This window comes from Lemur catta, chromosome 9, assembly GCF_020740605.2.
Source record: "Lemur catta isolate mLemCat1 chromosome 9, mLemCat1.pri, whole genome shotgun sequence".
Lineage (NCBI taxonomy): Eukaryota > Metazoa > Chordata > Mammalia > Primates > Lemuridae > Lemur > Lemur catta.
The window spans coordinates 12,367,711-12,380,988 of NC_059136.1; the positions used below are offsets into that span (position 1 = coordinate 12,367,711).

Sequence of the window (13,278 nt, forward strand, 5' to 3'; positions counted from 1 at the left end):
AAAAATACAATACAGCAGAGAGAACTGGTAGTTTAAGGACTGGAAAAATAGACATTGAATTTGCCAGTTAGGAGGTCATTGGTGATTGGTTAAGGAATCTTTCAGCACAGCGGTGAGAACAGAAACTGGATTACTAAAAGCTGAAAAATGCAAGAAGTTAGGCTATTGAATGTAGAATTTATTTTCAAGAAGTGTTTAGGTAACAAGGGTTCGGCAGCAAGGCATGTGGGTAGACTCACAATGGATCCTTTTCTCCTTTTTTAACTATTTTCTCCATTATGAATGGAGCTGAGCACCTGGCCAGACAAAGCACAACAAACTATATTGCCCTGATGTAATGATAACTTATTAATATCTATAGTTAAACAATAAGGAATTAGGATTTTAATAGATATTTCTTATAAAATAATAGGTATTAATTATACAAAATTTTCAAAAATTAAAGATAAAAACCACGCCTTTTATCCATGTTTAACATCTAATGTTAACTTCCAAGTTTTTTCTCTACATATATTTTAAAAATAGAACCATCATGGATTTATAGTTCATATGTATTTTTTTATGTACCATGTTATTAAATGTTCTTAAAATATGACTTTTAGTTGGCCCCAGGTTAAACCATTCTATGGATATAAATTTATTTAACTGTTCTCCTGTTTGGGGATAGTTTTGTGGAGGACATTTTCTATTCTTTGGCTACCCAGCAACTTTTGAACATTCTTTCTGTATCAGAGGAATTTCTCATACACATGTCCTCACTCCCCAGCTAAGAAACCTGAATTCACTCTCCCAGCCTCCCTTGCAACAAAGGTGGAGTCATGTGATCCAGGCCCTACCAATCAGACACCCCTACAGGACCCTTCACTTAGGAAGAAAATGTGGAGGGAACGGGCAGGTCTATATCTGTTGATAATAGCATGTTGGTGTCTGGCTTTTAGGGGTCACGATTGCTAAAGTTCTGGCATTTAGGATCCAGCCTCAGTGGTGTGAACTGTGGGTTCTGTAACAAAAAACAGCAGTTTTGGGGTTTTCAGTGGAGTGGTCCAACAGTGTGTCCATAGAGCCCATAAACCTGACACAAGCACTCCCTGAATTCTGTAAGGCACTTGTAATCCACTTCCTTTTTGTTTAAACACGTTAAAGTGGGTTCTGTTTTTGTTTGTTTGTTTAATCTAAGAACCCTAAAGATTCGAAGTTGTTATTCATGTTTGGCTGAGATGAATATATTTGTATACCACTTTTTTCACTTTTAAATTCCTTGTAGAATTTCTAAGTCAAATAGCGTGAACATTTTTCAGGTTCTAATACAGTTTAGCAAATTCTATACTTAGTATCAGAGTGGCAATATATAAGGAGTCATCTTAATGTGTCCTAACATTGAATATTAACACTAAAAAGCTTTTAATTAAATAGGCAAAATAGCCTTTCATTGTAACTTAAATTGTCTTTTTTTATTACTCAGTAGAATAATTTCATGTTTTTATCAGCTTTATTTTTCTTTTATGATTTATCTGTCAATTTTCCTTATATCTATTAGGATGATGTAATTTTTTTATTAATGTATAAATGCACTTTATAAATTAAGATATACGAACGACCTTTGTCATATATATTGCCAAATATTTAGTGATTTATTTTGGATTCTTAATTTATTAGTTTTTGATGTTTACACATTTTACAGTTTGAAATGTTTATATGATCAAATCTATTGAGTTTTCAACTGCTTTTTTTCATATTCTGATGCTTGCAAAGTTTTCCCTATCTTGAGACCAACTATGTGTGTATCTATATTTTCTGTCAGATTAATTTCTTACTTATTCTTCCTTTATAAGAAAATGTGTAAGAACATGTATGAAAAAGTCTCTGGTTGTTAGCGCCCATAAAGAAACACCCTTCTTAGTAGTAATTACATATATGGAAAGCCACCACCATCCGCTGCTCCTTTTGGAGTCCCTGTTACTGTTGCCAGATGCTATTTCCAACTTCCCACGGAGGTGCTCCTACAAGGCACGGGGCGGGTAAAAGGCGGCCGTCTCTCCGGATCCTTCCTGAGGCCAACTTATACAATAGGAAGAACCCAGACCTACTGCTGTGGGGCAGATATTCAGCATGATTCTCCCCTGAGAGCTCTCCAAAGTGAGATTTTAGAAAAGTAGATAAAATATTTATGGAATAAAGGATAGAAAACTAGTCAGGCTAACTCTCACTAAACCAATGAGCTTGGGAACGACCAACGAACCTTGGCAAGGGAACGAATGAAGTCCAGGCAGCAGAAAGAGGAGCCAGAGAGTGCTGTAGGAGAAGGGGGAAGGCCGTGCAGGTAACAGTGGGAGTCTCAGAACAGGATGGGCTTCGTACTTTAGACCCAGTTTGCGATGTCACCTGTGTACAGAGCCCAGCATGGACTTCCAGGTCTGGGTTAGGAGATAGAGGAGGCGGTGGTGGAGCACACATTGGGTGTACCGGATGGCCTGGAGATGCGGAGGTTTGGAGGAAAAAGTGAAACATAAAATGACAGTGAAAGCAACAACAACAAAATCAGCTTCACACTTTAACAGAACCGTGAACGTAGAAAGCTGAAAGGAAAACCAACTATGAAAAGTTGAACTTTCTCAAAGGAATAAATACCAGTGGCCAGGTCCTGGTGAGAGTTAATCTAGCAGTGACTTTCTGCCCCTTTCAAGAAATTCCCCCACATAATCCATTTTTTTAAAATCTACTTCATTAACCTATAGAAATTCCATTATCTACAGAATCTTTAGATTAACAAACATCTACTTGAAACCAATAAAGAGCAGGCTGCAATTGGCTCCCAGTCATTTATACCTTTATGGTTTAAGCAACTGCTTTTCTTCTAACATAGATCGGATTTTAACTCTCTAAGGCTACCTGTTTTTTGTTTGGGGATCCATGGAAGGAAATGTTAGTTTAGGAAAGAAGGAAAATCCCAGTCATGTTTAGAACTCCATGAAAACATTGTCCTTCTGAGAAAGAGAATTAATGGGATGTTGAAAGAGGAGTATAGAATGGGAACAAAGTGGTGAGTTCAACATTACTTAGTGCTGACTGAAATAAGGAATATATGGATCGAGGCCAGCGAAGGATTTCTTTCTTTTTCTTTTTCTCAAGCTTTCGCAAGGAAGAACATAATTACATTTGGGGTGGGGGAGGAATTACAAAATGTTTTGGGAGCGAAATAGGACTTTGTGGCCTAGCCAAGCAAACTAACCATCTCAACATGAAGGATCTCAGTAAGGAAGCTAAGACCTCTATGAGGAGTCTTCAGAAAGTGGTCTACAATCTGGCTATTGCTATTGTTTCTTCCCACATTTTGCTTACCTCTAATCTCCTTGCTTCCCCCCTACTTATCTTTCTCTCCCCCACACCCTTCCTTCCATCTGATCAGTGTTTGCCAGAACTCCCAGCACAAATATCCACAAAAACACTTCTGAGTTTAAGAACTTTACCTCCAGCACCTTCTTTAGCTCATGGCTGTGTTCCAAAGAAGACATAACTCCAGCAAAGCTTAGGAACTCTCCATATAGACTGTTGTTTCCACAAAAACACACATTCTCAAGGCAAAATCATTGATGTAAGTCTAGGTTGCTAGGGTACAATGTCGTCATTGTTTGGTTGCAGTCTTCCTATCTTGTACCTAGAAAAGTGTATATCTCATCTCCAAGGATCTAAGTAGATTGTAAACTATTGAGAGCATGTTCTCTGGGTGACTGTGCAAGTCTATTCCCTTATTCCTTTGTGTGTGGACTGTGTCTTGTACATAAATACAAAGTTAGTAAAGGCATGTTTGTGTGTATGAAATGATTAGACTGGACCTAAGATCATGTGCAAATTGTACCATAGCCTTTTGGGAAGCATCATGAGCATTCTTTCTCTGGAAGAGTTTTCTTTGATTGGAGTAAGAATTTTAAAAAAGTCCTCTATGAAGTTAAAAAGCATAATAATAATAAAGTGTTAGTATAATTCATAACTAATTCTTCCTATCATTCTTCATGTCTTGACTTTGATAAAACCAAAACTCCAACCTTTAAAAAATCCACCTGCTTTGTAAAAAGGCCCATTTTTTGAAAAAGAAAAACAAAAGTCTCAGTCCTCTCATTCTGAAATACAGCGCTCAGCTTGCATGAATGTTTGCTGCCAAATGTGAAACAGTGATGGAGCATGTCCCCCTTCAGTCCGACTGGATCTTGGCCACAGGGAGAATCACAGGAGAGGAGAAGGTTGATCTCTCTCTGCCTCTCCAAAGACAGGGTTACAAGTGCTCTCTGGGGTGTGCAGTGGAGCCCTGACCTCAATATCTCCATTCTCTTCCTTGGCAGCAACTCTTCTTGGCAAAGAATCAATCAAAGCCTGACTAGATTAGGATGCAAAATATTTAACTTGCATATATTAGAGAAGAGATCTTTCATATTCTGAAATATAGAGATGAGTCCTTGATATTCATTTCTAAATAAATCCCATTCTCATTATTGGGGAGAGCAGGTTATTTTGGTAACTCAAGCATGATGACCCAATTAAAACTTGATATAAAAATTCAGCATGCCATGTAGTACTTTACCTGTCCAAAGTAAACACAGACAAGCACAATTTATTTTACTGGAGCATCCCTCATGCAAAATTACTGGTGAGTATATCACAACCAATTACAGGCCACTGTATATGCAAATTATTACTCTTTCAATTATTTATAGAGAGGTACGAGTGTACACAGCCCTTTATAGAGCATCAAACACAGAAGACAAGGGCTCCGAATGAGAAAATCTAAATAGCAGGGACTTTTCATGAAGAGACATGGTTGGGTGGCAGGAAAACAAAACGAAATTCATTTGCAGACAATTGAAGAAAATGAAAAAAAAATACAACTTTTGCTGTTCAAGAAAGCAAGTAGAAATTAGTCATCAGAACAAAGGCCCCAGGAAAATCTGGGATCATAGGAAATGTTTATTATTTCTCACACTGATACCACTATATCATTTTCCTGTAATTTATTTCTGAACTTTGTTTTTATTTATTTATTTATTTATTTAACTCAAACTGTGTTCAATAAAAGACCTCATAAGCAAAGGTAAGAGAAATGAAACAAACTGAAATACGATATTTGCAACATCGCCAGCAGTCAAGGATAAATATCTGGAATATGTAAAAACCCTAAAAGTCAATAAGATAATGACAAACTGCCCACCCTCAACTCACAGACAAATTACTTGAAAAAGCAATTACCCTAAACAAAAACACAAATGTCAATTATGCATATGAAAAGATGTTCAACATTATCGGTAACTGGGGGAAATGCCAGTTGAAATAAGGTACTGTTTTTGCAAAAATTTTAAAATTGGGTTATATGTTGGCAATGGCAAAGGGAACAGAAACTGTTAAACAGCTGGTTGGAGTGTAAATTGGTATGGGTATTTTGGAAAAAAATTTGGCAAATTTCTATTAAATTTTTTAAAAATTGCATATCCCGTGTCCCAGACATTTCCTTTTTTTTTTTTTCCCACCCAAGAAATATACTTATACCTTGCTCAGGAGATATGTTTAACAATGCTTTTAAAAAGATATTTAGAACAGTGAAAATATTCTATATGATATGTTAATGATAGATGCATGACATTATGCATTTGTCAAAACTCATGGAACTTTACAACACAGAGTGAATCCTAATATTAAATACAAACTATGGACTTCAGTGAATAACAACATATCAATATTGGTTCATCAACGCTAGCAAATGTGCCATGCTAATGCAAGATATTAGTAATTGGGGACACGGGGGTAGATGGGGTCAGGGTTGGATATAAAAACTCCATACTTTCTGCTCAGTTTTTTGATAAACCTAAAAAACTGCTCTGAGAGATTATTCATTTTTTAAAAAAGAAAAAAATGAGGAACCCTTAACCCTATTTGAAGCATGATGTTGTTAACAATGACAATGCTGACAATGGGATGATCTAGAAAAAAAAGAAGTGCTTATGTTAATCCACAGACAATGATGGTAGTGAATATTTTTTATTTTTTGTGTTTTCTTTGTTTTTAATCTACATTAAAAACATACCTTTTCTCCAATTAAAGGGTAAGCTTCTTGAGAGCTCATAGGCTTTTCTTACTTTGTATTTGTTTTTAGTCAGCCTAAACAGAGAAATATTAATGTCATTAATGTTGCTATCTGGATGAATATTATGACTTCTGACCAATCAATTTCATTTTTACATAGAATAAACCAAAAGTTTGCCAGAAACAAATAAACAAACAGTGGGTAAGATTAATATTAAGGTCTTTTTATTTGTTTACCCTAAAGAGAATTTAAATGGTAAAAAAGAAAACAAATGAAGGAAGAAAAGACATTTTATAATTTATGAATTTTTAATAATAAGTTTCTATCTTCTATATTGCTAGAACTACTCTGTTGTCATGGTTGCTACATTTGGCCTACCCCTCCCCAGCCATGCACACATTAGTACCACTCTTCCAACTAACACTTGAGGTACTCTAACTACAACCAAGTATTTTGTTGTTGTTTTGTCTCTTGTTTATTTGTTTGTTGTTTTCCACTCCTGGCATCATACCTCTCTTGCTTTTACCTCTTTCATGCCTCCTCACTTACAAATCTTAATTGGATGCAGTAGCATTGCCAGCTCTCATCTGCCTCACAGCTTCCAAGTCTTTGTGTCTATCCTTCTGCAGGGCTATAAGCCAAAGTTTCCATACAAATTGGATGGCATATTAGCAAGTTACCAAAGTCATCCTTTCGTGGATTCAAAGGGCAGCATATAGAGGCCCAAGATTAAAGTTCAAAAACTGAAAAACCTTCTTAGATTTTAGGTTGAGTTTCTGAGATATTGAAGTTTACACAAAGAAGTCATCCTCATCTGATATTTATTTGAGACGGACTCTGGAGTGGGACCAAAGGCCTGTTGAAAGATCCAAGCCATTGCAAATTGACTTGGCATGGGAGGATCCTCCTGAGGAGTAAAGAAAACCAGTGCAGTGTCACTTACAGCAGCAAACACCATATGCTTGACTCAGCAGCCATTACTGGGGAGGTGACAGAGCCAGCGAAACTTACAGGTCTGACAAGTAGGGCAATGCTTTGTCAATCAAAGCACAACACTTCTTCTCTCTCAAGTAAGTTTATGAGGACCCATTCTTTGCCATGAAGTTCCACTGAAACCTGGAGGTGTATGCCTTTATTATGATGGTTTTCATTTCAATTTTGAAATTCTGGGACAACTGCTTAAAAAAGAAAAGGAAAGATGTGATCAAGAAATAGCATATTCAGCTGAGACAGGTTTCTTGTCAAGAGCTTAAATATGTCAAGATACACTTCTGTCTTTCTGGAAGATAGAAGGTAATTGGGAGAGAAGAGAATGTGCAGAGCCCTTCAGTGAGGCTTACTATTCCTGGCTGCTTAGACTTTAGAGAATAATGTAAAAGAAGTTTCTTAATTGTTTACTAAGATGTTAGTGAAAATGGACATTGTATTTCAGAGAATTGCAAAGATACAATAAATAAATAAGATTGACTTAATCACCAAAGTAATAGGTTTTTAAAGAAGTTTTGAATAAAACACATGAGCAAGAAGATAGATGTATGATTTGAAAATTTTATTCAGATTTTGAATTTCACTCAGATTTCATTTATTTTTTAATGAGTGCAGTAAGGCAGTATCACTAAAACAGCCTGAGAAACCCTTTTTTTCTCTCCTTTTAATAGCCCCTGATCCAAAAGTGTAAATTAAAGTACATAGAAGTAAAGTTAATAATAATTGGGGGTAGTTATTATGAAGGTGAGGGAATCTTGAAAAATGTAAGACAAACTTATCAAGAAAATATACATTGTATATGAATGTAACATCATATTTGATGCTTTTTGATTGATTAGATTTGTTAAATTATGAATTAACACCTTCTCATCTCATTGAAAGAAGTCAAGGTTATATAGGAAAATAAAAATATTATTTCCCTCCCCATCTGTACCCCTCTCCCTTTGGTAGTCAGTGCTGACAATGTGGAGTGTATCCTTCCACATCTTCTCTTGACAAACAATAAAAATGTTTTAAAAATTCTTAGACCAATCTTGGAATTCCTTGCAAACATATATCATGTATTATTCAACTATATAACCTCAGTAAATAAATAATGATTGAATAAACAGATGAATGAATGAATCTTTACAGCTGTTTGATGCTAAAATGTCTTGAGGCAAGATATTGCATCTTATTCATCTTTGCATTCTAATTAACTAGAGCATCAGCACACCGTAGTGTATATTCAATTCATTTTTCTGGACCTGTTGTACAAATGCACAAATGAGTGAACTTCAATCCTAAATTGGTTAATTATGGGAACAGTAAAGGAGAAAAATAAACAATAAAATAAAGAAACATAAGGAAAAGAGGTGAAGAAAGTGTGAGAGAAATAGTGAGAAAACAAGAAAGATGGAGGAGAAAGGAGAGAAGTAGAGGAGGACAAACAACAAAAGAGACCTAAAGAGAAAGTCCCACAGTTAGAGCACACACGTGACAGTAGGGAATTGAAAGGAGAGCCCCAAAACAGAGTACGTTTTCTAAATCTCAGCCATCTACTTGTCAAGAGCCATCTTTAAGTCCTTCTACCTCCTTTTCCTCTACATCTCACTAATTACTGAGATCCTCTCTGATGTTTAGCTTTTTCTTTTCTTACCAGTGTTTTCACCCCATCTTCCTACCTAATCACAATGCATCATGTACATGACCATTTAATTAATTATCCTTGCAATGTTGTTTAAACTATAACATTTCCTACCAAAGTGAGTTTGGTGGTTTTATCATACCTAATAAGTCCAAACTCAGTAGCCCCAAGTTCAAGGCACTCTGTAAGGTGTATTGTATATCTTCTGAGTCTTTTTACTGGTCCAGCCAAGATAGCTAGATTGTCATCTGTCTAACAGTGCACATGTTCTCATTTCAACTACACCTTACCCAACCTAGAATGTTCTTGCCCCAATCTAGCCACCCAATGCAATGCTACCCATTATTCTGCAGCTATCAGTGAGTGCTTCTTTGAATTCCAAGAATGTTAATAACATAATTTCTAAAATAGAATTACATATAGCTAGCCATTATGGCTTCATTCTCTTAAACTTCACAATAAAATGGAATATGTGATTGCTCCATTCATTCCTTCAAAAATTATATTGTGCACCTACACTGTGCCAAGAAATAATGATAAAAATAAACATAGTTCTACTTTCACAGAGCCTAAAGTCTAGTAAAAAAATATGACTAATTACAAGATGCATTATGATTACTATAATAAGAGAAAAAAGATGCCTCCAAACAGAGACTAATGCATGTGTTGAATTGGGAATAAACTAAAACAAACAAACAAAAACTTATTACTGTATTTTGGAAAGAATTTCTATTTAATTGAGTTGAACTGGGAAAAATAACCAGTGACCAATTCATCCTATGTCTCAAGATAGATGTACTAAAAGAGGTCAAAGACTTTTTTCTTATGCTACACCATCTATTTCCTATCTCAGAAACCCAGAGTTTGTTCTCTGCCAGAAGGTGGACAGCTATCTCTTTTCTGCATAAGTGGTACTTTTTCGGGCCACTAGAGTATGTTTACTCTTCCATCTTTTGACATTCCAGAGTTCCAGGAAATGACAGGCAAAGAAACAGGAATACTGATGAAATACTAGATCACTGGGGTTATGGCACTCATCGTGCACGTCATTCTCTGCAAAAGCACCATGTGTTTGACTCAGCATCCTGTAGCAGCGAGATGAGAGAGTCAGAAAATATCCTGTTCCCAGTGCTTTTCTTTTTCTTTCCTTTTCTTTTCTTTTTTTTCATATAGGGGAGAGCCCAAATGCAGTCCTCCATTGCCCCAAATTGTGCAGTTGAGTTTCCAACATTTGGGGAAATCACAGAGGTCAGCACATCCAGAGTGCAATGGATGAGCCTTGCCCTGGAAAAACCACCTTTGTGATCATGGCGTCTCGCCTGGCAGGTAAGTATCCCAGTGATCTTCTGTCCAGTGATTTTAATATCCACTGACTATTCTTCTAGAAATCATTTGTTACTATGATTATTATAAAATTATCAATCTTATTAATGTTGGCCTTTCTGATGAATGTATACTATTCATTTCATTGTAATTTTGATTGACATTTTTCAGATTTCTGATCATGTACAGCAATTCTACATTGTGATGATTGGTCATTTCAATAGACTGTCCTTTGAAGTACCTGTCTGAGTCCCATGTCCACTTTTTATATTAGATACTATGTCTTTTTAAAATATTTGTAGTGGATTTATATATGTGTATATGTATTTCAAATAAGATTCTTCAGTGAGTTATGTCTATTTTAAATGATTTCTTCCTTTCTGCATTTTTTCCTTTTCACTTTCACTAGTGTATCTATTATGAATAATATATTATTGTGTTAAGTTTTTCTTTATCAATTTTTTATTTTTAGTTAAGGCTATTTTGTGTCCTATTAAAGAATTATTTTCCATCTCTCCTATATTATCTTGTTAAAACTTTATTGTTTAATCTTTCAAATTAAGATCTGCAACCCACAAGAAGGCTGAAAATCAACAAGCTAAGTATCTATGTCAAGAAAATAGGAAAAGCATAAAAAATCAACCCAAATAAAGTATAATAAAAACAACAATAAATATAACAGCAGAATTAATTCCACAGAAGGCTGAAATACAATAGAGAAAATGAATAAAGCCAAAAATTGACTCTGGGAAAAGATAATAAAAATAGCAAAGACAAAGATAACAACTATCAGTAATAAAAATAAGAACATCACTATAGATCCTGAGACATTAAAATGATAATAAAATGATGTTATAAACATGTTAATACATTCAAATTGACATAAGATAAAATAGACACATGGCAAAGTCCTATAATTACTAAATAAAATTGAACATGTAATTAAAAACCTTTCCTGGACTTACACATTATTGAAGCACTCCAGAACCTAATATGGAACTCTAATTATCCTAAATCCCCCCAAAATATTTTACAAATGGCTAACTGACTTTTTAGAACAGTCTCATAAACAGTTACTGGGAGTATAAGTGATATTCCTGTTGGGAAATATGACAATAAACAACCAAAAACTGAAAAACACTTGTATTATTTGATAAGGTAATTCCTTATAAAGGAATTATCCAAAAGAATTTGGCAAAGACACACAAAATGTCTGTCCCTTTTTAAAATACTACTATAAAATATAAGTGAATGCAATGTCTAACAACAGAGGATAGCTTAAGTCAATTATATGTAAATAGGTATGGGATAGATGCACTGATTATTCTGTAGGCATTCAAATCCATCATGTAGAATGTTTTGACAATAGAAAATGTAAAACATTGTTGAGAGAAGGAAGAAATTTACAAAAAAAGTAAGTATAGCCTGCTCTCAACTTTGTACTTTTCCTAGATTTGGAGTACCTATATTTATAGGCATAGTATGTAACAGTACATATTGTGTGTTGTCAGCACAAAATATCCACCCCTTTGGCCTGCCTAAAGTTTTCATTATTCAGATCAACATATTTTTTGTGAATACATTAACTCTGAATATTATTCCACCCTCCCCCATTTTCTATAGCAATCAGAGATTTTGAAATAAATATGGTGCATTTTTCAGGAGTGGGGAGATGAGAGGACAGACGGTTGACTAATTCTCAACCCTTTGTTTTTGTTATTGTTTTTTAATTCCTGTTTATTTATTTATTTTTATTTCAGAATATTATGAGGGTACAAATGTTTTGGTTACATAAATTGCTTTTGTACAGTGTGAGTCAAAGTGTGCCCATCCTCCAGATAGTGTGCATTGTACCCATTAGGTGTGAATTTACCCATCCCCTTCTCCCCCCCACCTGCTTGATTTCTGATGAATGTTATTTCCATATGTGCACATAAGTGTTGATCGATTAGTTCCAATTTAAGGTGTATAATTTAAGGTTCCAATTTAAGGAGTACATGAAATGTTTGTTTTTCTATTCTCATGATACTTCACTTAGAAGAATGGACTCTAGTTCCATCCAGGTTAATACAAAAGGTATTAGTTCACCATTTTTTTTATGGCTGAGTAGTGCTGCATGGTATACATATACCACATTTTATTAATCCACTCATGCCATTAAAAGTATGCAAAAGACTTGAACAGAAACTTTTCAAAAAAAGATCGACTAATGGCCAAGAAACATATGAAAAATGCTCAACCTCTCTAATCAACACGGTAATGCAAATCAAAACCACAATGAGATATCACTTAACTCCAGTGAGAATGGCTTTTATCAAAAAGTCCCAAAACAACAAATATTGGTGTGGATGTGGAGAGACAGGGACACTCATACACTGCTGGTGAGACTGCAAACTAGTACAACCTCTACGGAAAGTAGTATGGAGATACCTCAAAGAACTGAAAGAAGAACTACCATTTGACCCAGGAATTCCATTACTGGGTATTTACCCAAAGGAAAAAAGGACATTTTATAAAAAAGACACCTACACCTGAATGTTTATAGCAGCACAGTTCACAATTGCAAAGATGTGCACTTCTTAACCCTTTGAACATGATCTGCCTCATATTCTGAGTTACTGTGAGTACAAAGCAGGTCCTGAGTAATGAAAGACAAGCAGCAAAATCAAGGAAGGGGAGGCTGGGACAATACACATCCAGGTTGAAATTGACTGATTATAATTTTGCTTACAGTAGTCTTAAATCAGAACCAACCATCCAAGCTCCCATAAATGCATCTCTCCTTCATAGGTATTTCTTACTTTAAATATATTAATTTCTCCAAGTCCTGGAAGGAACATATCTCCCATTTGTCTTGATTTCCTCTATTGCCCCATTATAGCTGTTATCACTACATCAAAGTGTGTTCCATACATGAGGAATAGCTAAAGGGTTTTAAAATTAGTGGTTCCGAGCAAGAAATAAGAGATTGTTGTGAAACATGGTAATGAAAATTATTGAGCTACAAAAACTAAAAAAAAAAAAAAAGGGTATAACTAGGTATAGATATTGTGTACTGATATACTGATATTAGGGGCCCTAAATCCTGACAGACACAAATGATAAAAAATAAAGCATTAGAAATCATTTACTTCTATCCTAAAACTTATAATTTGGTCTAATTGCCTGTTTGTTTATCTGTCATTTCAATAGTCTTATTAATTTCTTCTGTGCAGGGGCTATATCATCTTCATCCATGTACCCTCCACCCCCCACCCCCCCCACACACTTA

General features: G+C 35.1%; 1 long non-coding RNA gene and 1 other non-coding gene across 2 annotated transcripts in view; one reads left to right on the top strand and one right to left on the bottom strand.

The window, feature by feature from the left end:
- Positions 1-9,854: 9,854 nt before the first annotated feature.
- On the bottom strand, positions 9,855-10,018 carry LOC123645255. Its single transcript, XR_006737465.1, has one exon. It is a non-coding gene; the product is annotated as a U1 spliceosomal RNA (small nuclear RNA).
- LOC123644639 overlaps positions 9,887-13,278 on the top strand; it is an 84,606-nt gene continuing 81,214 nt past the window's right edge. The window contains exon 1 of the long non-coding RNA XR_006737200.1: positions 9,887-10,010. This is a non-coding gene — a long non-coding RNA (uncharacterized LOC123644639). The remainder of the gene's footprint in view (positions 10,011-13,278) is intronic.